The sequence below is a fragment of the Aptenodytes patagonicus genome, chromosome 13 (genome assembly GCF_965638725.1).
Source record: "Aptenodytes patagonicus chromosome 13, bAptPat1.pri.cur, whole genome shotgun sequence".
NCBI classification, from domain to species: Eukaryota; Metazoa; Chordata; class Aves; order Sphenisciformes; family Spheniscidae; genus Aptenodytes; species Aptenodytes patagonicus.
The window spans coordinates 10,057,663-10,083,777 of record NC_134961.1 but is presented as its reverse complement, the minus strand read 5'-3'; the positions used below and the strand labels follow the sequence as shown (position 1 = coordinate 10,083,777).

The 26,115-nt window shown below is 46.1% G+C and overlaps 1 protein-coding gene across 3 annotated transcripts in view; it reads left to right on the top strand.

The window, feature by feature from the left end:
- ELFN1 (extracellular leucine rich repeat and fibronectin type III domain containing 1) overlaps positions 1-26,115 on the top strand; it is a 109,639-nt gene that overhangs the window by 33,766 nt on the left and 49,758 nt on the right. The window lies entirely within an intron of this gene.

Sequence of the window (26,115 nt, the reverse complement as noted above, 5' to 3'; positions counted from 1 at the left end):
CTTCTTCTCTCTGGAGAGATGCCGTGTAGCAAGTTTGGAGCTGACATCCTGCTCTCTCAGGTGGTGCTGGCACGGGTTGAGGTTACTAAATGCTCTACCCCAGCATCCCTGCTCTGAGCATCTCAGATGCTGGGACCCAACTGCTGAAGCCCCCATGCCTCCCGTCTGTCCCTCCAAGCAGTGCTTTTCCAGGTGAGGGTCTGGCACAGCTCCTGCCTGGCGATGCCCCTTCTCCAAGCTCTCAGAATGGCGTGTTCCATAAGCATAAAGAAAAAAGGACAAGCTTCTCCTACCCTTTCCTCTCTAGCCTCTTTTGATGGTGTCTGCAGCTTTGTATTGTATTTAAATCTATGCAAATCTGTTAGTGGATAAAATATACAGAAGGCAACACTGGGAAATTGAATCTGACTTGCAACTGTGCTTGGAAGAGGCACTTTGTAAATTGAATCAGACTTTTCCACCCTTTGCCCCAACACCTCCAGTGGGACCTGCTGTAGGGCAGTAAGGAAATATCAGTGTCCTAAAGTCCTCTCCATCTCCACTGCAATATGGGCTTGGGGATGGGAGGGATGAAGAAACCAGGATATTCTCTGGTATTGCAAGTATTGCAGAAGGACTGACCTCCCTTGGGCCCTACCAGTGTCACCCAGTCTCCCTGCTGGTCCCCAGGTGTGGGTGGAATGGGCATGCAATTTCTCTGCAGTAGCGGCTGAGGTGGTGGTGTCTTGAGGGGAACATCAAGTGTGATGGCAGCAGGCAGTGAGCAGCTCTCAGAGCTGGTCCCCAGAACAGCAGGCAGCAAGTTACTGACTGCCAGTTCCTGGTTTGGGGTTGCTGGCTAATCCCAGGATGGAGAGCACAAGTTCTGTCATCTCTAGTGAGTTACTGAGCAATGGGTCAGGAGATGGCACTGAGCGGGGAGACGTGACTTGCAAATCTTCCTGCCAGGCTGTTTTCTGGACAGCACAAATCTGGAATAATTCCCCTTGCCAGGCTGCCAGCTTTAGACACAGGAGATGAGGTAGGAGATAATACGGCATGTCTCGTGCCAGGTATTCAAGAATTTCTAAGTACATTGCAAACAGGGAGCTACAGGGCAGCATTGCTCTTTCCATTTCACACACAGGAAGGCCCTTGAAAAGTGGTGAAGTTTCCTGCCAAATTGCCCCAGGGACCATAATTTCCATTTTATATTTACAAAGCTTTGGGACAATGGTTCCCTGTGCTCCGCTGGCAAAATAGTAGAAATTATTAGTCTTTTTTAAGGGAAGAGAGCCTGATCTAACAGAGGTTTCACTCTGGACTAGGTAAACCTCAACAAAAACACTTTTCAACACGAAAAGCTGGCCAGCTCCACATGAGACAGGGTCTTCAGCAAGCAAGATGGCCAGAGCGTGAGGAGAGAGTCTGCAGGTAGAAAGGAAAGATATCGAAAGATTGCCTTGCTAGCTGAGTTGTGAGGTGTCCTTCATGCATTGCTGAGTACAGCAGTGGTTGCCATCTGGTTCACCTTCATCATCATACTGATCCATACCAAAACAGTTGTGAAGGGTCAAGGAGCCCTGTAGGAGCGACAAGTGCCTGGGCAGAAACTGGCCCGAGGAAGTCTGTGGTTTACTTTATAGTTTAACGTGGTGCCAATGTTCCCTTCGCCAGCAGTGTCAGACCAATGTTTCAGGGCATCCAAAGACTCTGCATCCTGATGGCCAGCAGAATCCAGGTTTGAAGGGCAGCATCAAATAACTACAGCTGCTTGGACAGAGCTTGCAAAGATGATAGAGCCAAACTCTTCTCAACAGCAGCAGGCAGCCTAGCAGGGGGCAATGGGCATGAAAGCAGCTTAGGAGGTTCAGGATATTTGGAAAGAGATGTGCATTAAGAGTCTGGTGCAGCACCAGAACAGGTGGCCAGAAAGGTTGTGAGATCTCCATCCTTGGAGGTCTCCAGGACTCATCCACACTAAGCCATGGCTGGTCTAATGTTGCAGATAATCTTGGAGATAACTCAGAAAGGAGCTCACGCCTTCATCCAAAGGACAGGGACTTTCACCTGCCTTTCTCCTCAATGACATGTCGGGAAGAGACTTGCCACCCTAAAGCGTTGTGTGCTTGTGTGTTGAGAAAAGAGCCAGGCTTGAAATGTCACCTCATTACAGCTGGTAAGTGAGGTTTATTACAGAAAAAGAGGTCTATCAATCTCCTTGCTCCTGAGGGGACTAGCTCTTTAGTGGGAGTGGCTGGGGGATTTTAATGGAGTTAACTGAAATTTCCACCAGGGAGCTAAGATGTTGGCATTTAGCTGAAGAGGAGAAAACATCTAGTTTTCTTTTGGGAGAAAATCCCTCAAAACTCAAGAAAATGGCATTTTCTTAGAGTGGAAGGAGGGAGCTCCCGCTGCCTCGGATTCCTGCCTGAACAGAGGCTGCAAGCCTGGGACGGTACGTGTGGTCTGTCGGGGTCACAGCAGATGGACTAGTGCTTTCCTTTTGTGGAGGGTGGTCTGGATAATTTGTGAAGGAGATATTTGTGTGCGTGTGATGGAGGGTGACTTTGTGTGTTTAGGCCATGTAACACCAGTTCCCTGCTTGCAGAGAGCGTATCCCATTCCAGAGATTTTTGGGGCTGATGTGCAAAGTGATGGTGACTGCTCTATGGTGGCTGGTGTCCCCAGAGAAACAGCAATGGGTGCATCTCAATAAATACATCCAGAGAGTCCTGCTAGCCGCTCTATCAGAAACGGCACTGCTTTTAACTCCCTGCTGGGAGAGGGACACACATGTTCTGGTTAGTTGGCTGCAGCCCATTTCGTAAGCGTGGAGACACCAGGCGTCACTAGCACAGCAAACCCCAATTAGTTCTGGAAGCAGCACACACAGGATTGAACTTGCTCCCCAAGGCGACAGCGGGGAAACCAGGCTCGAAAAGTGGTTGTTTCCCGGGGCAGGCACAGAGCGCGCAGCCCTGCGCCAGGTGCCTGCACTTGCAGAGCCCCGCAGCTTCTCCGAGAGGAGCAGAGGCTCTAGCCTGCCCCAGGAGGGTGTTTCCTTGCTAATAGCTAGTTCAAGAGACCAGAGCTGGCAGTGCTGGGGTGTGATAACTCCACGGTGGTGCTGTAGATGCCAGCAAGCTCTGTAGACTAAACTCCCAGCCAGGTCCCAAATCACCTGTTAAAGCCATCTCCAGCGAGCTCCATCCTCCTTCAGATGCAGACACCAAAGTCCCCACTTGCAGCCACATCCCCACCTTTATTAGCTTGCCACTAGATGGGTTGATAGTAGCTTGCTAGCACATCCCTGGTGGCCAAAAAGCCATTTTCAAGCAGGTTTTGCTGCTGATACTGAGCTGTGCACTATCCTTGCTTCCTGCCTGGTTGTCCAAGGTTACTCTGGGTCTGCCTGTAAGAGCTGCAGTCGCTGCCAGGACCCACCATCAGTCGTATTCTCTCACCTGGGTGTGAAACCCTTCCTCGAAATCAGCTTCTATCATCTCCGCTGCGATTGGAAACTGGTGGAGCAGAGGGGATGCTTAGTTATAGAACAAATCCTTTACTGGGAGGCAGATTCAGGTGCAGGTGAGATTTCAGCAAATAACACTGAACTTCTGTGTTAAACAGCATCACCCAACGGGGGTTGTTTTGTTGCAGATGCTCCTTCCCTGCAGCGACAGTACTGCCCTGAGCCCCAACCCCAGCCCTGGCCCAGCAGCTGCTCTGCCCTCCGGCTCCCCACTCCAGGGGCTTTGCCTCATCAACTTTCTGATAAGTTGAGAGTTCATTGCTGAGTCTTGAGAAATTGGCAATAATGCCAAGCCTTCATGCAAGGGTAAAAATAGCCCTAATAATTTAGGCAATTAGTTAATTAGCCTCCTTGAAAGCACAGAGTGGCGTGGGAAGACTTTTCCACCGTTTTTGTTATGCTTTTCCCATTCACTTTGTTTGCTTTTCCTTTGCCATTTTCTCTGCTCCCTGACACAGATACAGGGACCCAAGGCACTTTAAAGTGGGGTACACAGGGAAGTGAACGCAAGTCAGGACAGGATGCTGCACAGAGCCAGGGCAGTGCTGCAGGGAGGCAGGACCAGTTCTGGTACCGGGGCTTAATGTGGCATCATGTCATATCGGGAAGCAGGTAGCTTCTTTCCACGCTGTCCCTGTCCCTTCCCTTCCCATCCGTGACCTCTGACTCTTCATCACAGGTAAACGCTATGGCACATTCAGGATGACTCACAGCTATTTGACAAATATCTAAGGGGCCATACTCTGCCCCTCACTGTTCGTAGCATCCCCCGTTTGTGCCCAGCTAGAGCAGTCTGTATTAGTCCTTATGTAGTCCTTAGACTAGAATTGACTGACAGGTGAAAGGAGGCAAGATAAAATAGGCATTTATTGGGGGATACCAGGGTGCTAGAGTAGCACAAGGCTCAAGGCAAGGGGACTGGGTTGGTCCTTACCTGCGCTGGCAGAGCAGCATCCCGCTGTCAGCCTGCACCTGCCAGCCCCATGGTGACTGCATGCCTTGGTCCTCACTGCTCCCACCCAGCCTCTATGGACCACACATGGTCTCCAGGCAGAGCTTCTCAAAACCTTCATCTTTGCCCATTGCATGGTTGCACAAGCTCACCTGGTTTGGGGAGAGCTGGTGGTCGGATCCCCTCCGTCCTCCTCTGACTCACACGAGTCCCATTCATTATTCACCTGGGGAGATAAATGAATTCTGTCTTTCTGAATTATTTCTGAAGATATTAGATCTTCTCAAATTGTTCATCTTCCCCAGAAATGACAGCTCGCAGGCACCTGGGAATAAATGGTGCCTTGGAACAATTTCATTGTTTCTATTCCAGGCAACAGGAATTCCTCAGATCTCGACATCAGTCCCCAAACCCTGGCGTGTTAGCATAACCTCCAGACAGCTATGAGTTTCTTGACCCAGAAAACCGATGAGATTTATTATGAACCCTGGGAGACCAGTGTCCTTGCAGTTCACGTACCCTAATGGTGTGCAACATATTGTGTGTTCCTCTGGCTGGAATTTTCTTGTCGAAACAGCTCTCTGTCAGCAAATGCCACTTCCACGAAACAGGCTTTTGTGTGTGAAATCAAATCAATGTTGATTAATTTTCATTTTGGAAAAGAGGAAAAAAAAAAACCCTGTTAAAAATGTCAAGATGCCTTCTCTTTTCATTCTCGCAAGAAGGGCTTCAATTCTTTATCTCTTAGTGACCTTTTGTTTAAAGCCTTTGTGTTTTATAAGAAGTATTTGAAAGGGATGAAGCAAAATGAAGTGTTAAATATCTTTTGAAGCAAAATTTGTTCGTTTCCATGAACTTTTTTTTTTTTTTAATTTAAAGGGAGGCAGGAATCACATTTCTTTTCTGTCTGATTTTTTGCCTTTTTATCCTAAACCGAGCTTATTTTCCAAGGCTCCCAGCTCTGCCCTGGCTGACACGTGCCAGCCTCTCCCACTACGCTGTGCACTGCAGGGACAGCTCTGACTCCTGCCTTGACCCTGCTCACGTCATCAAATCTCCCTCGAGGTGATGGTGCTGGAGCCGAGCCTAGGGTTCAACCCTTTTAGCCCTGCTCGAGGCTGACACCGCTCTCTGCAGCATCGGAGCCGCTGCGGTGACCTGCAGGCGTGTCCCCTCTCGGCTTCCGGAGCTGCTACATGCGTTTTTGTCAGCTCGGGCTCCCCTGCTGCACCAAACCCAGATGACGGCATCCCAGAGCTCCGACTCGAGCCACCGTGCGGGCACAGACATGGTCATGCTGTCAAACCCTGGCTGCATCCTGCTCCCCTTCGGTCAGCAAAGCGCTCGGCCATCCCGAGGAGCTCTTAGCTCTGACTCCCTCTGCCTGGCAGCCCATCTCCTGCCTACCTTCAAGGAGACGTTATCTCATGCCAAGTGCAGCATTCCCCAGCAAGTCTAACTAATCAAAAAGCTTAAAAAAAATTTGCTTTAATTGCTCATTACTTTTTTTAATGAGTGTCTCTCATTTGACTGGATAAATTGGACCAGTGTCTAGCACAAAGGATCCTTCTTTTCTGCAAGCCAGGGGTGATGTATCAGCATGTGGGTAAGACACTGAGCTTCCTCACCTAGCCCTGGAGTTCTGCCTTCGTTAAGAGATGCAGGGCACCAGAATCACATGGTGGAGGATGTGTTCATGGGGAGAAGGCATTTGCACTTGTGCAAAGTGAGTGTAAATCACCGGGGACCGTACTGCAGCCCTGGTTGTGTAGCACACGCAGTGTGCCTTGTGCATGCTTTAACTGCAGGAAAAGCAGGAGAGGAATGCAGGGCGCTCGAGGCAGGAGAAGGTGACACCAATGCACGGTCAGTTGGGGCAAAGCTTTCATCGCTACGGTAGCTTATTTTTAGAGCTGGTCCACATTATTTCACACACATTAAGGGTTTTTGTTTGGGGATTTTTTAATCCTGGGAAAAAGGTTTTTTGACCTACATAAAAAGGTTTGCATAAAGCTTTTGCATCCTTCAAAATCATTCATAAAACTTAAAAAAAAAAAAAAAAAGTTTTTTCAAGTTATTTGAAACTAACGGAAAAAAGTTCTCTCTGATTTTGTTAGTTTTCCTTCCCTTGTTTCCTTTTTTTTTAACTGTAAGTAAAAAGCAGGGTATTGGGAGAGAAAGGAGAAAGGAGTCATTAAAGAAAACTGAACATTTCTACTTTCCACTTGAAAGAACTAGAATTGAACTGGAAAATGTTCTTTCAACTTAAAGAAAAAAAATCAGGAAAAAGTTTTGGCTGAAGGGTAAATGTAAACGTTTCCAGTGAAAATGTTTTGAGGGGAGAATGGTTATTTTGGAGCATTTCTCTTCCCCAGCCCCGTGGGATGCCCTTAGTTTTACACTTAAAAACGTGAGCTGCACAGATCACAGCCAGCGAACGTTTGGGTTCCTCCTTGGGACTGTGACTTTCCTGCTGTTGCCTGGGGAAACAAACTCTGGATGAGGGATGTGGAGTTAGCACTGTTTTGCTCCCAGGCTAGTGGACCCACATGGACAGTTTTAATTTCTGGAGATGGAATGTCACCCATCGGCAGGGCATGAGCACTTGCTCTGACGGTTAATGAAATCTCTTGTCTTAATTGAGGCTACGAGGGACAGTTTCAAAGTCACCGAGCCTCTATTAAATCTGCATCTCTTTCTGTTGCATGGAGCAGAGCTCTCCATGCATGCGTTGCTTTTCATTTTCCTGGCACCGCATCCCTCTCTGCCTTCCGACACATATGTCTCTCACTGGAATTTCTTCTCCCAGCCTCCAGCACTCGGAACAGCCGAACAGCGTTCATGTGTCTCCAACAAGTAGCCACTGAGCCCGAGAAACGCATTAGCTGCCTGACCTGGTTCCAGCCAGGTGTGAAAAGATGTAGTGGCTCTGGCTCTGCTCCACCTTTTCCGACCATGTGAGGAGAGGCAGAAGGCTTCTCCTCTCTCCACCAGTTCATATCATTCAAGTCTACTTAAAAAAAAAAAAAAAGGCAGGATAGGAGTGGTGAGAGGATAGACAGAGCCAATCATGGGGAAAGCTGGGCAGATTAAAAGGCATTTACTGGGCTTGCTGTACTAGAAATGAAAGAAGAACCCTTCAATTAGCCGTCTGTCTGAGGAGCTGAGCAGGAAGGGATAAAAGCTGAGATGCTTTTGCAGGAGCAAAGGGAAATTGCCAGCCACAAGACCGTTTGTGGGCTCTGAGTCGGGCGTCGTTGTCGTCAGAGGGGTGTTTGGTGGTGCTGCAAAGGGAGGACCTTCCCTCAGAGGCTGCCAAAAGCAGTTCAGCTTTTCTGCCTTCCCCTGCTTTCTTCTGCAGCTCTCCTTCTTGCAGACGACCTGTTTCTGCAGTCCTAAATTTGTGCTCAGAGCATGGGAGCTTCACCTTGGCAAGGGCTGGTGCTCATGTCTGGAGCAATAAGCTTGCTTGTGTGCTCAGGGTGGTGATGCGGCTGCTGGGCAGCATGATTACACCTCATGATCCTCATCTTCCAGAGCCAAGGGCCTCCTGCCCCCCATACCTCCATGTCCCATATATCAGCACACCCAACCCTCTGGCCAGTGCTTTGGGTCACTTGTCACCATTTTGTGAAGCAAATGGGACACCTGGGAAGGGAAGAAGCAGCTGTTCTGCCTCCCCAGGCTTTGAGCATCCGCTCCTTGCACACGCACAGGCTCCCTTTACCTAACAAACAATTATTTAGCAAAGTATGAAAATAGTATAATTACTGTTATTTGTTTAGCTGTTATAAGTGTTTGAAATGTAAATGTCAACTTTGGGATTTTTGCAGGGTACGTGTGTGTTGTTGTTGGCTTTCTCTCTCTTGTGTGTGTTCTCCCTGGATTGCAATTTGATGAATTTCTCCTTGTCCTAGAAAAAAAAGCTAATGTGATTTCTCTGCGATTACAGCAGAAGATGCCGAAGTGGGGATTACTCACAGTAACTCCTCTTACTTAGCAGATCTGAGTGGGAGGCAGGATTCATTACACCGAGCAGAGAAACAAAGAGAAAATGTCTTTCAGCCGACTGCTTGTGTCTGCCGAGGCAGCATCCTCGCCGGTGCCAGGGCTTCCCTCCCTGGAAGGCCAGGGGTCAGGCAGGGCGGCAATGGTGATGTTGGGACCTTGGCAGCGGGCTCACAGGGACCTGTTCCCGGTCTGCCACAGCTCCTCCATGCACAGGAGGAGTGTCGAGTCTGAACTCTGGTTTTCTAGGAGGTGATTTTTTTCTCTGCGGGAGGCTGGAGAAATAGAAATCACGTTACAGCCACCCTGGTATGGATCTACCCCACCGGCATGCTCAAAGCAGAGCCCTGGTACTCAGTACAGTGATGTTTCCTAAGGATATGTCCCACCGTGGTCTGTTCTGGCTGGCATTCGGTATAAATTGAACACTGAGGAGATGGTCATCGGTAGATCACAGCCTGTAGTTCATGCAATTGATCCAAGGCTTGTTACCATCGCCTGTGTAGGACCTGGGGAGTCAGTCCATACTCTAGATGCTGTTGAGTGGCTTTTGCAGTCCAGTCTCAGCAGCTGGTCCATGCTGGGAAGGCTGCCCTGTTACAGACAGGGCAGGACCTCTGTGACTACAGCACCTCTTCTGATGTTTCACAACGTCTCATACCCACTGGGGAGAACCCAACCATGCTTGGACTTAAGAGCTTTCTCAGATGCACAGCTCCAAGATGAATCCAGTTGGATTCATCAGCTGGCAGCAAGCCTGGCACCAGCTTTCTGTTCAGTTGGCTCAAAACCTAGCCTGGGAGTTGGCATGAAAATGGAAAGGCTGCATCGCTCCCCTGTGTCCCACCCTCCATCCCCTTCGTGGCCCCTGTCCATGCAGCATGCCAGGGCGGAGCTCATGGTTTTCATGTGAATCCCAGGGCGGGAGAGGGATTAGAGGTTTTCACCTCCAGAGTGAACCAGGGGAACTGGGAAGAGCGAGGCGATAAACACATCTAACAGCTCAGCTTCCGGAGGAGCAGGGAGAACTTCACGCCCAGCTCAGCACTGTGAGGTGAGCCCCAGAGTGTGGTGCACAGCCAGGGCACTCACTGCTTGTGGCAGGAGGGGGGTCAGGATGTGCCCACATGCAGATGCTGCTCCTGAACCGGGTGAGTCCATGCCCAGCATGGATTCAAGTCTATTGAGATCAGTGATTCCAGCTGAGTATGGGCTGGGGCGTAAGCCTACGCAGGGTGGTGGTGAAGCACAAGCTGGGCCCTGTGGCATGGCTGCGATATGGCAAGAAGATGCTGAACCAGGCTTTCCTCCTGCTGGAGGTTTCCCCTCTGCTCTCTGGCAGGGCACAAGTTGCTGGCACAAGAGCACTTTGGTGTGCTGGCTAAATGCTAGGAGTTGGTGCATGGCTCAGACACGCTCATCTCCCAAATGGGGCTCTCCATGCGCTCTGGACTAGCTTGTTAGTGCCCTGCTGTCGGTGCAGGTACCTACAGCCGTGAGTGATACCGCTGGTCCCCGGTCACTTGCACCAGACAGTTGGGCCGTGGGGTGGAACCAGCGAAGCCGCTTGTTTCTTAATTGCAAAGACAGGAATCCAATGACCTTTGGCAGATTTCATAGCCCAGCAGGCTCGTGTAATTGAAGCCGGTGATGATTTGTCATGGCTCTAGGCTTTCCCTATCTATTTCATTCCTGCTTGCTCCCTCAGTCTCTCTTATTCCCTCTCTCTCTTTCCTTCTTTGTGATCTCATTATTTCTCTGCCTCTCTCTTTTACTGTCTTCAACCGTAGCACTTCCCAGCATGAAGAGGTACCTCAGGATCTATTTGTCTTCAAGGGATTTAGGTTTTGTCCCTCACACTATTTTCTCCACTTCACATCCGTTATCTAAGAAAACCTCTTTCTTCCCATGACCAGGAGACCTGCACGCACCAGAAAATTCCAGCCCATTCCAAGAGTAATCATAAATAATGCATTGCTGCGGTCAGTACCCCCAAAGCAGCCATGAGCTCCAAATCCCAACTTCCCACCCCCATCAGGTGAAGGTTGAAGTGACATTACCATTTTTATTTAAATTCCCCCGTAGGTGGCAGGTTCAATGCTATTAACATATTTCAATTCAAGCCATTCTTATTTTAATTAGCCTTAAGTAATTAGTTCTAATTCATTGCCATTTTTTGCTCTGCATATTTTGGGTTATTTACTTCCCTTGCTAAGTAACAATTTGATGTAATTATGTGCTACTCATTCTTTCTATTTACATATGCTCACTCACTCAGATTTCCTCGTTGAAATTTCAACAGATCCTTTGAATTCCCTCTTGAATTGTTTTCTGAGTTGTCAGCGGTGTGGAAATTGTGGGGTGGAAAGAGAACTGATCCTCTTCTCTGGACATCCCTGGTGCCAAAGGCAGCGACAGTGCATGTGAGCACCTGGGCTGGCAGTGGGCTGCTCTTGGCAGGGGAGGTCCATTGCCAGGCTTTGTTCCTGGGAGCCTGGATTCCCATATGAAAGGAGTTTGGGGACCATATCCAACGCACTCTGTCTTCCTCTTGGGCTGCTTTAGCCCAGATGCCAACGGGACCAGTCACTGTTGCTGCTTCCCTTCATTTTCTTTGTGCAGCCAAAGATGCTTTCAAATGGCTTGGCTTTCCAGAAGTGCGGCGCCTCAAAAACTCTGCGCCCTTTAAAATGCTGTGGTTTTTTAGACATTTTGAGTACTTTGAGCAAATTTGCCACATTTATATATGGCAGTTTCTTATCTGGAATGTACTTTTATCTCAGCAGTCATTTTCCGAAATCCTGTCAAGGACCATATTCTTGTCTTCGTCTTCTTTCCTTAAGGGTTGCCCTTCTCTTAGCACCTTCTCCATAACTGAGATTCTTAGAGGATCGTGGTTCATCCATCTGAGGCTATTCGCGGATCAGCTGCTCTGAATCCATCTTTTTCACTCCCTCAAAACTTGATTCTGAGAGGCCTTAACATGACTTCCTGCAAAAATGTGGATTTCATGCTCACATGGAGCGTGTGCATACCTGTGTGTATATGCCTAGCAACTTTTAAGTGCATTATCCAGCCGAATTTGATAGAGGGTAACAGTCTCAAAAATAGCAAGTTCCCTCAAGGTTTGAGCAGACAGGCAGAGGTAGAAGAGAGATGCCCTACTTCTACTGAGGAAAAAGCTGCCATGTTGTGCTGAGCCTTTATTTGATGCCAGCGAATCCATTTGGGAGAGAGCGCACGTCTCGGCACCCCACCCACAGGAAGGACTTCAATCAGCACGCACACCTTCTTGGGTGCCCAAGTCAATCAAGCTCAAGGAAAGCAGGATTTCATAGTTCTAGTGCTCATGGAACTACTTGTTTTTTTCAAGTAGCTTTTTCACTAAGATCTTATCAGCCTTTGAATCCATGTACCATTAGCAAATGCTGCTTGCTTCATGAATATGCACGTTCACAATGTATAGCATTGGCTTAACCGCTCCCATTGACGTTGATAATAAAACTCCTGCTGACTTCAAAGAGAACAGAGTCAAGCAATGCTGAATGCTTTGGAAAATCCCACCCCTAGTTGTTATTTTATTTTTAACACATCTGCTCAGGAGCTGTGGGATGGTACTAAATACTCAAGAATGAGTAAAGAGGAAAAAAAGAAAAGATCAAACAGCTGAAAAGGAAAATCCAGATTCTGAAGTAAATATTTAACAACCTGTCCTTGGATCTAAGACTCACAATGGGATCAGTTCTCCTTTTGTGTGAGGAAGGGTCACAAACTGCTGCCTTGAGGCATGAGAGAGTTGCTGCACACCTCACGCTGGCTTCCATCCATGATCTTCTCATGGAGGCCATTGGTGGAAGTTTAGATCTGAACAACACAAAGCTTGGGACCTTCAAACTGTGATGAGGCTACACGTGCTCATGGGTTGGAGTGGAATTGATTCCTTAAATTCTGACCCTACACTTGGTTTTCCATGTCTAGGAGGGGCCAGGGAGGGACTGGTCCCCTCTGCAGGTACCAGGACAAGGCAAAAACCCAAAGCATCCCATGGGTCATCAACTCTGCAAACTAGCAGACTACAAGTCTCTTCAATCCCATCTTAAATAACCCATTCCTCCACTCCTCTCTTGCTGTGTGTTGTGCAGGAAAAAAGCACTGCAGTTTTACAGCTCTTCAGCTTGTTTTCAGACATTCTCAGGTCTCCGTTTTCCCCATATTTGGTGCCACAGCTTCCAAACTGCCATCGGAAGGTGAAGGATTCCTACTACCACCCAATTTAGCAGAGCAGTATGCATCCAACTGACTTCAGGGGGGCATAAACATGCTTAAAATTGTAACACATGAGTGATTTCAACTGGGCAGAACTCCCTTAACGAAGCACATATTTACCTGTTTTGCTGAATCAGGGCATGTTCTCCTTACAGGGACTTTGTGTTTTAGCGTCAGCTATTTTGGTATCATCTTCTCCTAAGATTATTTCCAGTGGAAAGAGCACAGTATTTTTCTTTCCAGCAGTATTTTTGGTAACAGTTACTATTTCCTGACAATATATCTGTATTTTAGGACAAAACCAAATTACATGTTGGAAGCTCCTTTCCCCACTGCAGTTTCTTCAGCACTACTCACGAGCCAGTAACATCAACACCATAATCTGGAAGAAGCACAATAGACACTATATTAGGTTTTATACAGACTTGCCATCAAATTACATGCAATAGCTACTTGATCATGTTTACATCAATCCATTTTTGCCTGTCCATTTGAAAAGCAATTGCTTTTATCTTGACAGCTTATTTTTTAACTCAGACCTTGCAAGGATTTTACCTGTAGTTTTTGTCTGATGACAGCAGAATTCTTCTGTTCATCTGTTTTAGTACAATATGATTTTGTTGTTGCATAGTTGCATGATAAGGGGTATAGGCAAAAAGGACCCTCTCACTGTAACTCATTTTAATTGTTTTTCTGATTTTTGTCTTTTATTATCTGTTCCTTAAAGCGAAGTCTATAAAAATCTTGACAGCAGTTAGAACTCAATGCTGTAAAACAGTCATGCTAAATACAGTGACAAATATTTGTTTCTTTTGCTCTCCTGCCTGCCACTATGCTCCAGAAGACTGTAAATTTACCATCAAACTTCTGCAGAGTTAGAACCTGTCTTTTCATCTCAGTAGATCATAGGTAAAATCCTACTCCCTGACTACACCATATAATCATTATTACAATACAAATCCTAAGTACTTTGTGTAATCTTTTAGGCTGTTTTCCTCATGTTTTCCCTGAGTTCAAAAGGGTTAATTTTCCCCTGCTCTATACCTTGTACAAACTTTGTATCAGTACAATTAACTCAATTTGGTGCAGGTCAGCACAGAATAAGGCGTTATCTTATGGTGTTATCTTACACTACAGATTTTTCTTGATGGTCGATTCCTTAAACTCAGTTGTGAAAAGACCTACAAAGGTTGAAAGAGTCTCCAGTTTGGATTCAATACAAATTATTCCTAACTTCCATCCCAGATATCTATTGTTCTTCTGGTCAGTACTTTTACTTGAAGCTGAATACTAGTTTGCTCTAAAAATAGTTGTGAAGAGCTATACTTGTCTCAATAGGTTTTATTATTTTAAAAAGCCTGTAAAGTTATGGTTGTACTTTTTTCTAAGTGCCAAAGAGATCTTGGATAGTTGCAGAAGTAACCCACAGAATGAGTAGAAATCAGGAAGAAATGAGTTCATACAAATGTTGCATTATCTACCTAGTTGGAACCTGCATACTTTGTTCTAGATTGCAGTTTTGTTCTGAAACTTATATAAAAGCACCTTATGGGATGAAACTTGTAGGTATATTAAACCCATCCCATAATGTTTATTTTTTTATATGGACAAGAGATTACAGCTTTTGTTTTGAGCTTCCAAAGTCGTCATCAAAAGCAATCGCTACTTTCTTGAATACTTACTTTGTAGTGTGGTATCTGTCCTACACTAGTTAATTCATGTAAATCTAAAGAAGTAGTTGCAGGCAGGTTGGCATCAGAAATATGGAAATATAGCATCTGGGTAGAAAGGGTTGGTTTTTGCAACATTTCCATTGAAATTATTTTTTTCTGCCAGATGAACAGATGCAATGAAAACAGACAGTCTTATCTGCAGCCTTTATTTTGGGAAGATTAAATGAGTGAATCATCTATCAAAACATTATTTCTTTTTATTAAATAGAAGATATTTATAGCATTTCTAAATATAAACCAAACAGACAAAAAAGGGAAGGTTCATAAGGAATGGCCACTCTACACAGTCAGATGCTTTTTCTGTACTCAAAAGTATTTTTAAATTCCTGTTTCTTCACTTAGGTTGGGTGAATGAAGTTCACTGTGCACTGAGGGTGTTTAACAGACTACAGTCCTGATGCTTATATTTTGGTCTGATTCTGTGGGCTGAAGACAGGTTTGCTTATAGATTTCCCTTTGTTTCACATCAGAATAACAACATACCTCACGGCTTTCAAGACTCTGCATTTTCCTTATGTTTCGATACAAGTTCTGGAAATAGATACCTGGAAAGCCTGCAAATTTAGTAATGAGATGATAGAAGAATTTGTATCTTGCAGGAAAGTGTAAGATTTTGACATTTGTTTGCATTCTGAATAGAATATTAAGTTAATATTAAAATATATTTCAGGTTATTTTTAATGTCATTTAGATATGAATGTTTTAAGATTTTATTATGTGATAAAAATAGAAATTAAAAATTCTCCTGAAGTCTTCAGATAAAATGTTTGATTTATCAACCCATTTCTAATTCTTTTAAAATGTGATTTTACCAGAACTAATTCATGTCAGGAGAAATTTCAATTTTGCTGAAATGCAACTTTCTGATGGGAAAGTAACCTAATGTCTCACCAGGACTGCCTGACTGTAGAGCCAGCTGGTCACAGCCTTTGCCAGGAATTAAGTGTTTTTTAGCCCTTTGACCATTGGTATGATACTGTAGTGTTGGGCTTTGGGGTTTTTGTCTTTTCCCCAAATGAGCTACATCTTATTAAAATAATTTTGCATTTGTTCTGAAAAATTTCCATATTTTTGTACATATATATAAACTCCCTTGTAAGAAGGCAATCCAAACTCTTTTATCTTACTGCCCCTTTCATGGAAGTCTCTTTTGGCCATTTTTATTTGTGATTTTGCCTTTTCCCTTGATTAAGTTTGAGATTTCTGTTAGACTTTTTAGTATTCTGTCTTGCTTTTGTTTTACAGTGTTCATCTTTGGAGCCTGAAGTCTTTGTATTTCTTTATCAAGGGAGGCAGTTTTTATAACTATATTTTCTTTACATTGTTAGCAATTCCAAGAATTTTCCTGAAATAAGAGCTTTCACTGCTTCTTGTAAGATATCATCATGAGTAATCCTGAGTCATTTAATTTTACATATTCTAAAATATCTTTTCTAAGATGGTCATACTGACATTTGTGTTCCCTGTCAACACAGTATTTAATACTGAGTCTAATGCTGTGTTTTCCTTGCTTTCCAGTGAACAATCTGAACCAAAAATATACCGTTATCTGAATGTTTTTGATCAAATATTTAAATGCTAGTACCAAAGATGTTTATTGACTTTTCAGTTAAATGATGTAGTCTTCTGCAGAAATCAATTTTCCTTATATATTCACCAGCTGTATTTAAGAACTAGCATTTGGCTAGCACTTTTCAGGATTTAAAATAGAAAAATCTCTCTGGCGGTGTCTTTCCTTAAGAGGTCTCCGACACTTCACAGTCACATTAGCCTGTTTTTAAATACAGGAAAATTGAGGCACAGCTGTAGAAACTTGTCGCAGGTCACTCAATGGCTGAAGCAGGAAGAAAAGGAGAAACCAATCCATTAGGGCTGTATCTGTCCTTCTGGACTGTCATTCCATTAAGTAAATCTGTTCAGTTCACAGGATTCTAATTTATATCACCAGGCTCCAAGAAGCGCGCGTGTCGTGCATGTGTGTATGTGCCTAGGTAGACAGATAGATGCAGAGTTCACATGTCTACGTTACTTTTGGTATCGCACCGTGAACTGAAGGTCTTGCTCAACTGCCTCTTGAACACATTCCCGTGAGCACTGTGAACATCCCCTTAAATAAGTATGATCCATCTTGATTTTCCAGATAAGTCAGGAAAAAACACTGTTTTTTTTTCTGACAGGCGTAAGACAATTGGTATAGAGAACTGAAGTCTCCAAGGCATTTCCCTGGCCCCTAAGGAACCCCTTGGCTTCCAGCCATCGGCTTTTTGTCATCAGCTGCATTCTGCTTCTGGCAGTAGTACACCCCAGGAAAGAGCACAAATCTTTCTCCTTGTGAATTAAAGCCCACAACTCTGGGTAGTTAAAAATCCTCCATCTTAGTGTTTAGCCTCATTAATTTTATTCCCACTCTGCCTGCATGTTTATTGGCTTTGGAGAAGGGTCCTGACATGCTTTTTGTAATTTAGCTGCCCCACTCAGAACTGGTTGCAAACATTTCCTTTAGAAAGCTATTTATGGATGGCAGTCTGGCCTTCCTCGGGTAACTTCTTCCATTTATTTCCCTATTTCTATTTGATTTTCTCATGTTGATCTTCGAAGTTGCAATGTCTGGTTTTCCTGTAGAGTTCCTGGATCTCCAGTCCTGTTCTTTGCACAGATAACCTGGCCCATGTTGTATTGCAGGAGTGGAAACTGGAGAGGTTTGGGTATGATGGCTCTGAGAGGTGTATAGATCTTGCTTTTCTGAGAGGACTGAAATTGGCCCCCACTGAAGTAATGGCAATAATAATCTCATTGGCTTCTGGAAGACTCATAGCAAGAAGCCCCCTAGAAGACAGTGGGATTATTTTTGCAGTGTGGGTCATTAGCAGTGACTCCGGACTACGGCAAAACTGAGACATAGAGCCTTTTGTCAACAAAATAGCTCTCAAGGTTGTAAGCAAACCCTTAAAATTGCAAGGCATGGCTGCTCAAAACTGAGAAGATGGGTACAAGAATAGAGATTTTTCAGGACTAAATTGTTGATTTTTGGATGCTTGGGATTGCTAATCTCGGGAAAGCCCAGGATCAGTAAAAGGCTTGATCTTTTTGATAGGCTACAGTCAGTTGAGAGACCAGTTCCTGCTTTCCTCCCAGGACTGCAAAATTACAACTTTCAGGCCATAGTTTGGAAGGAATTGCACGTAACCTGTACTTTTTGCATGACATAAATGAATTAGATGAGATGATCAGGCATTAGAGTGTCCTCAGGTCTCAGTTAAATATTGAGATCACCACAGTGTGTGCCTATGATGAGGAGAGAGGATTTGTCCTCATCCATCTCCTGCCTGTGGAGAGCACTGCTTCTCTTGTGTCTGTTCACTGTAGGTGTTGGCCAAGTGCTCCCAACCTACCATTGCTATGACACTGTATTGCCACAACTTGGGTTGCTCTCACCAGTCGAGTACCGCCTATTTTAGCAATAAAAGGTTAAGTGTCTAGGCTAAGTTCATCATCTAGACTCCTCCATAGTCGGTGGAGAAAGTTCAACACCTCCAGAATGTAATTCATCCCATCCAAAAATAGATGTCTAAGACAGGAAGAATGAATCACTCTCTGGGGGTTGGTGCGCATCTCTCTGTTCACTGATGATAAAAGAAGCCTAGACAATTACCTTAAGCTAGACATCCAGCTGTAAGACACCTTCAGCTGCGTGAGATCTAGCTATGCTTTCAGGTCCCTAAAGACAGATTTCAAAACCCCTGTTCAAATGTGAAGTAGCTTTCTGATTTCCCGCAGCTTTCAAGCTGAAGTCACTTTTGACAATCAGACTTCTTCTGTCTCAGTGAGACACATATGGCAGTTTTACCATAACTGAATAGCTTTTTAATGAAAGGGTTTTTACCCTCAGTCCCATCTGGGAGTTACCATGAGAAACTGATGACGGTTTGAGGAATATTTCTTTCTATTACTTGCTGAATCATTGCCACCATTAAATATTGCTGCATAATTTCCTCACAAGGAGTCTGTTCCATGTAGATAATATTCAAAATGTGGTCCCCATTGGTTACTTTGATTGAACACATGCCACACAGCATGTCCTCCATGAGCAGGAGCACAACTCTTCAGCTGGTTGGTTGCAAACACTCACATTTGTGAGTTCATTTCTCATGGTCTGAAATTCATCTCTCATCCTCACTCTTGCCTTCCTATGAGCTCCTTTGTTAAAGCATTTGGGGAAAGGCAGACAGGGAAAGACAATGGGTGGCTGCAGAAGGAAAGGGAGAAGGCAATAGAGTAACAAGACTGTAAGGAGTTGCAGTGCATCCATGGAGCCCTGGAGAAGGAGGCTGCAGTGGAGGCAGCTGTAAAGCCTCTCACATTGGACAAGGAAAGAGCCGCCATATCCACCGTTGCAGTTCCTCACTGCCCACCCTGCCCCATGGAGATGACCATTGCAGGAGCAAAACCAGCGGAGCAGCCCGGGGCACTTGAACATCAGCTGCTCCCCTTTCCAGCCCACGTCTTAGAGGAAAGCCACCTTCAGCTGGTGTTTCCATGAAGAGAACAGACAGTGAGCTGAGGCAAGCACAGCCCAACCCCAGCTCCAGGTGGTTTTCCTTGCTCCCAGGGTGGTGATATCTGTTCCCGTTTGGTTGCAGAGCAGATAGGTGAGGACGATGATGTCTCCAATGGGACAACATGGTTCACCAGCAGAGGTGGGCAGACATGTTGCTCCACGGGCAGGGTGGGCTGTTGGAGTGGGGACTTCAGGGTGCCAGTTTGTGTCTAAAGCTTCCGTCCTAGGCAAGTTAGAAGGAGGAGAGACTACTCACCTTTGGTGGCTCTGCAGAGAAGAACATCTTGGTTCACCTTGAAATACATGAAGATTTAATTCCTTTGATTTTTGCTTTTAGATTTTTTTTTGCCCCTGTCTTTTTAAAAAAAATCAATTCAACATGGAAGCATAGTCTTCAATGAAAATACTGAAACATTTTGACCATTATGGTTAACAGAAAACATTCCCTTTTTCAAGATGCCTTTTGTCTCTCTTTTTTGGGAGAGGGCAGTAAGTTTGGATGAATCCTGAAATATTTTTTTGGCGTGTGTATGTGAATTTTCTAGTTGCCAGAAAAAATAATTTGCCCAGTGATGTTACAGGTGTCTCTTTGCCTCCCCTGCCAAGACATCTGCCCACTGCTGCCTGCGGGAGCCCTCGGTGGAGTCCGAGCTGAAGTGATGGATGTGTTTCCCTCTGGGAGTTCCCTGCTTCAGTCCTCGCTCTGAACGCAGCCTGCCAAGATTCAAGCAAATATTCAAGAAAAGGTTGAGGTATTCACCGAGCTCAAACTATTGTACAAGAAATACCCTGAAGCAAAAACAGAGCTATGAGACACCATCACACAGAGTCGCTTCCCCCACCCCGGCAGGCACCATGCCGTACCAGACAAACTCCTCCAGATAGGATCCAGGCAGAGATGTTTGCTTAACACAGCAGCTCTTTGAAAAGGCAAATAAATGGACAGTGAAGCTACACAGACATGTCACTGTGCAGCGATTTCCGTTTAGCATTTACGTTTAGTGCCAGGAAACCCTGACTCATGAATATGAAATCAGAAGGAAAGGAAGAAAGCAGTTGTTCATTATTAGAGCTTCGAATTGGGCATGTGGTGGAAATTAGCATTAAAAACCATGTAGGTTAAAAAGAGAGGGGCTGGCTCTGATGGTCCAGGAGGCTTGAAGACCCCAGCTCTGCAACCAGGGGGTGTGCTTTTGTGGGGGTCTCTCTGCTCGCAGGCTTTGCCCACTGGTTATTACTGCTAGAGAAGAGCCCTGAAGCTCAGGGTTACCCATGTTGAGGCTCTTGCTCGCATAGAGGTGGGGGAAAACAGATCCTGAATATTCTTGGAAATCCTCCAAATTTCACTGAGGCAATGGTGAGCAAAGGCAGGGAAGAAGAGCCACTTAATAATTATCAGAAATAAGAGAAATAACCAAGAACAACCTCCAAGGGAAAGGAACAACCTCAGATAGAAATCCTGAGGTCTAGAAAAGAAAGCTCACATTTAATTGAGACTCAGCAGGGTCAGAATGAAGGAGCCCACAGCCCCGATCCTTCTGCAGGTGGGATGCCCGTCTCTGCCCCACACCTTGCCTCTGGAGCTGAGGACAGCCTCTGCGAGCCTGGCGCAAGCCTGGCTCACTTTAACACAAGCTGTCTTTCTTCCAGCCATGTCGGTGGGACACCATCCTTCTTTCTGCACCTATTTCCCTTTGCGAAAGATGAGCTTGTTCTGCCTCGAGCCCCCAGTGCCAGGCCCCCAGGGGGGGATGTGGGTCAGAAGAGCAGATGCTATTGCAACAACTATTTTTGATGGTACTGGGAAGGAAGAAGCAAGTAGAGACATTGCTGCAGGGTGGCAAGGGCTTGATTTCCAAAGCAGCTCTTTGCAATATAACCCTGGGAGCAGCTCAAGGCAATGAGGAAGCATGCCATCCTCACTATTGTCTTCATCTGAAGCCACCCAGCTGTGCCGTATAAGTGCCCCTCTATTTCCTTGCATCTTGGTAATTCCAGCACCCTTAAAATATTACGAGAGCTAATCTATCAGTAATCAGCATGGGGCACAGCAGCTTGCAGCAATAGCAAAGCATTCAGCAGATACTCTGGGCCTGGAGCACGTGAGGTGCCTAACGGTGACCGCAGGGCAGGCTGGGCAGGTGGCTGGGTGATGGGTTGGGTGGGCAGGCAAGTGTGCATGGGACTGGGCAGATCTGCCAGGGTGCTCCTCACCCAAGTGTCCCCGTGCTACCTCTGCCCTTGGTGACAACACCTGATCATGGCTGTTTTGCAGACCCAAGCTTCGCCCCGAGGCCTGGCCATGGGAAAGCCGCCTGGCAGGGCTCTTCTCCACCCCACGCTGGCTATGACAGCTTCAGAGAGTTGTTAGCAAGCAAGGTGTGCTTGACGTGAATAATTAAAATACCTGCTGTGCTTTTAAATAGTTCAGAGCCAGCCTTGGAGCTGCATGTGTGAGCGGTGGCTGCTGTCTTTGGAGGAGGCCTAAGGAAAGAGGAGGGAGGAGGGTTGATATCCAGTGGGAAATTAAGGGCTCTGTGCTCCTTCTGGCAGGAGGAGGGATGGTGCTGGCAGCTCCCATAGGGATGTGGGCAGTCCCTACCCCCGAGTGGAGACCAGAGGCTCTCACAACTCGCCTTGCTGATGAACGGACATCTCTCGGTGCAAAACTCTCCAAAGTCTCCTCTCTGCCAAAGGCTTGAGAGGTGGCTGAGCTCAGCACCCGCCCTTCCAGCTGCCCCGGGGCTCTTGCACTGGTTCAGCTCTCTGAAACTTCAGGATGAGGACGTGAGGTGGGGGGACAGGGACAGCACTGCATCTTTGGGGGCAGCAAGTCACGCCATCAGCGCAGGCAGAATGGGGCACCTCGCCTGAGCACGCACAGGCAGAATCTGGGGAGGATGCGCTGTCTTTTCCAAAGATGCTGTTTCCCCAAGATATCAATTAGACATCAAAATGAAAACAGTTTCCGCATGAACAATTAACAAAGAGTTTCCTGCAGTCTCTCGGCAGCCGGACTCCCTCTGTTCCTGCGATGCTGTCGCTACCCCCAGCTGCCTCCGAGTTTTTATCACAATAGCACTGAAGGGCCCCGTCCCCCACTGCTGAGGAGCTTCATGCAGCGGGGGAAGATATCAAACACCATGTCGGTGTCAGTGCCGCTGGAGCATGGAGCTTGGAAGCTGCAAATCATCTCTTCTTGCGAAAAAATGGGTTTCTAGGCAGGGGATGGAGGGAAAAATGACATTCCCCATGAGTTGGTTTCAGATTGAATTAAACAATTGGTTGACCATAGATATTTTTTTTTTCTATATATATTTTGCTGTGGAGAGCTTGGGCAATTCCAATTTGGGGTCACTGTGCAGTGATTTTTTTTCCTCCTTTTTTTTTTAGTTCAACCAATGATCCAAAAAATCGGTTATTTTCACAGCTTTGCCATAAATACCTCCAGGGCAGGTGAAAGCAGAGTTTCTAGTAGAGATAGGAAAAATAGGCCATCTGGGGACTGGGGCATGGCACAGTGAAGAGGGAGGGAGAGGTGTGTGCTGGCAGCTTTGCAGCAGCGCGCGAAAGGCGTCCTGACGTTTGGTCCTTTCCCCGGTCTCACGTGGGGAGTGGGAGCTGCCGCCTGCCCCCCTCGCCTGTGGCCCTTCGCCCACAAAAGGCAAGGGCTCCCAAGCTGAAGATCAACAAATTAGTCTTCTTCTCTCCCTATTGCAGAATGCTATCCATCTAAAGATTTCCATTAATTTACAGCTGTGTAGAGTTTGAAAAGCCCTTCAAGTTCACTTGGGCTGATGAATTGGTAATTGAGTGTACCTGGATGTCGGTGCCGTCTTTGCCTCTCTCTGCATTTGTATCAGTCCGTGTTTGTTTTCCTGAGCTGTAAATCACTTGGAGCTTGGAGAGGCTTTTATCAAATCCTGCTAGGAGCCAGTCGCTTTCCCTTTCACAAACACATTGCTAATGCCACGTGGAACCCAGTGGCTTTGCTGCTCATTTAAAAACAATGAGGATGTTATTAAATGGAAAAAAAAAATTCCTTAGCAACAGGGGGGGAAGGAGGAGGAACAGAATTGCTCCTGTCTCTCTGGTGCTTGCTCCTTTGGTCTAATATCTGTCCCATTGATCTCCTAATATGCTTTGCTTTGAAAGCCTGATTTATTGCCCCGTGCTTTCTTATCTCCCTGCGTGTCTCAGTCCGTTAGAGCACACATTGTTCTTGGCTTCATTAGCAGCCAGGTGGGTCAGCTGCCGGCCCTTGGTCCAGCCTCATGTGAGCAGCGTGCCACCTCTTGGGCTGCAAACTGGTGCCCCTCTCTCTGCAGGATCTGGCCCAGCCCTGGCCAGCGCTGGGCATGGAGAGTTAAGCGCGCAGTTTAAGGCAGTCAGGCTCTCCATCTTAGGGTCTCCAGGTTCTCCAACATGTCCTTGGTGTCCACCTCTCCAGTGGCCTCTGAAGATACCTGGCCCTCTCCATCAGCTGTAGAGGGACCACAGCTGGCTCTGTTCCCACAGTACCCATAGCCATGGCTGATATTCAGTCCAGCGAACGTGCTCTAACGCTGGCAGGTTTGGCAAAAGGGACTTTCAAACGAGAGAGGTAACAGCTGCAATTCTTGGAGCCGCTCTGGTCTCTCACCCAATGGGGAGACTGAAACAGCACCACGTGGCCAGGATAACCCATCAGCGCAGCCTACGTTTTGAATATAGATTGTTTTCAGTGAGCTGTCACGGAGCTATTTGTTTAGGGGAAAAAATGGCAAGTTATTTCCAGTAACAAAGAAATGTGAGAAGTTTGCAACCTGCATGTGAACATTTCGTGTGCATAAAATGAAGCGAAGTTTGCCAGACAGATTAGGCATTACGAATTGTTCATTCAGCTCTAATTGCTCGGGTCTAGCTGTTGTTAGAAGGACTGTGTGATGCCTTTGTAGTATGTCATTAAGGTCAGAAAAGTGTTGGTAGAAATGACTTCACGTTAAGTCAAGCTTTTCCTTGGGTGTAATAGTACTCTACCTGCTTAGCTAACAAGAGAAGTAAATGATGCTGCGTGGATTATTCTTGTCACTGTGCAGCCCAGATAGCTAATGGAGAGTGAGTTGTGCTTTATTGACTCCCACTTTCTCTGTAGAAGAAACAATTAAATTCACCTGCAGAATCCCCATCTTCTCATGCATGGCAGCGTGCAACTTCCCTGCATCTTAGCTAACTAGATTAGAGATTACTCATGCCGGGATCACTGATGAGAAAGCACAAGCTAGAAAGGATATGGCTTGGCTTTCAGATCCCAGGTGGTATTTGTAGGACTTATGCTTAGGAAAAGCATCACTTTTTTTGCTTCTGACCTGACAAACTTTGTCTGGAAACCTGGAGGAACAAGCAACAGGGAGCCCTACCATCTGTCTTTCAACAGCCTTTTCTGAAATGGAGCTACACTTTAAAGTCTCGCCAGTTCAGCCTTTCACTTTACAGAATATGTGCCCATCTCTAAAATACCAGGTTATTTTTTCTTACCCCCATAATATTCTCATCCAACATTCACTCTCCTGGAAATCACCAATCCAACATATGCCTACCTGCATTCAAATACCTGTCATTGTTCTTGTGCTACTGTCCTTCTCCTTCCAATTTAGAGATTATATTTCATAACTGACCTCCAACTACCTATTGCCTCCCCGTGACACTTCTCACCCTTGTCTACCTGATTGATTAGTCTATTATGCTCTCCACTCTCCTGATGACTTACAGATTGCCCGATATCTGTCACAGGCTTGCTTTTGTTTTGTAATATTTATTCTTGGAGTTTTGCAACGCCCTCCGGCTGCCATTCTCTCTCACTGTCCTCCGCCTGCCTCTCTTGTGAATGTTTAGTTTGGAAAAAGGAGACGAAATCTTTCGTGAAAAAAATCCTACCTGCTGTGAGTTCACACATATGCTGGTTTAAAACCACATTTAAGACGCTGTCATTTTCAATGGGGCTTTTTATTTTCTTTGCACCATTTGGAGGTAATAAAATGTCACCAGATCAGACTGCGGTCGGTGACATGGCTTGGAAGGCAGTTTTCTCCAGAAAATTTCCTCACCTGCATAAGTCAATGAAACAGCGACAGAGCAGGGAGCAATGTTGTGTTTAAAGATGTGTGTAGGTAGGAGGGTTCTGCCTCTGCTGGGGCAGAGGTCTGGGACGTGTCCCAGATCCATCCATTTCCCTGCGCTTGTCAGAGGTTGTCCAGCTCTCTGATATTGTCCCAGGCTTGTCCCAGCTCTGTCCATCACTCTGACATTTAATTAACTGCCCTGTTCTCCTGGATCTTGCACTGGCTTTGTGTTGTCTTTCTGAAATACCTCTTAGGTCATGTCTGACTATTACTAACAGGAGGAATAATAAAATGGTTGTCACTAATATTGCTGTTATTGTTATTATGTTGATGATAATAAAACAAGGCATTGAATATCACAAAGATGAGTACTGTTACGATCAGTGTCACTTCTTGCTATACTGGTTGTCTTGCACCACAGATGAGCAGGAGCTTGACAGCAGTGGTAAACAGAGAGCCCTGGCCAGCCAGGCACCCAAAACTAAAAGAAAAACAGAGAGGGTGTTGGAAGTGACCAATGAGGACAATAAAATCACACTTAAGATTTAAAAACACATTTATGAGACCAACCCCCAGGTGTAAGGATGATTATTAAGCTTATTAAAATCTGTCCGTGCTGGGCGGCTGGTGCTGGTGGTGGCAGTGGCTCCTCACTCCTTCAGGAGCTCTGTGTTGACGTCTGTCTTGTGCCATCTGCCCTGTGCATGCCCAGAGCTATCCATTTTCCCTGCATCTCTTTCAGTCCCTGTCTGGCATTTGTCCCATTCTTCTTACTTCAGTCTCAGGTCTCCTTCCAGCATTTCTTACAGTCCCTCCTCCGCTGGCGGGTGGATTTCTTTTCCCTTTTAGTTACTATGTTGAGCAGCTGATCTTGTTTGGACCTCCCCTTGGTCCTCTTCCCGTTCGCATCTGGTCCCTGCATCTCTGTGTCTGATCCATGACTTGAGTAGCTGTGCTGTCCCTGGGATGGCTTTGTGTTCATC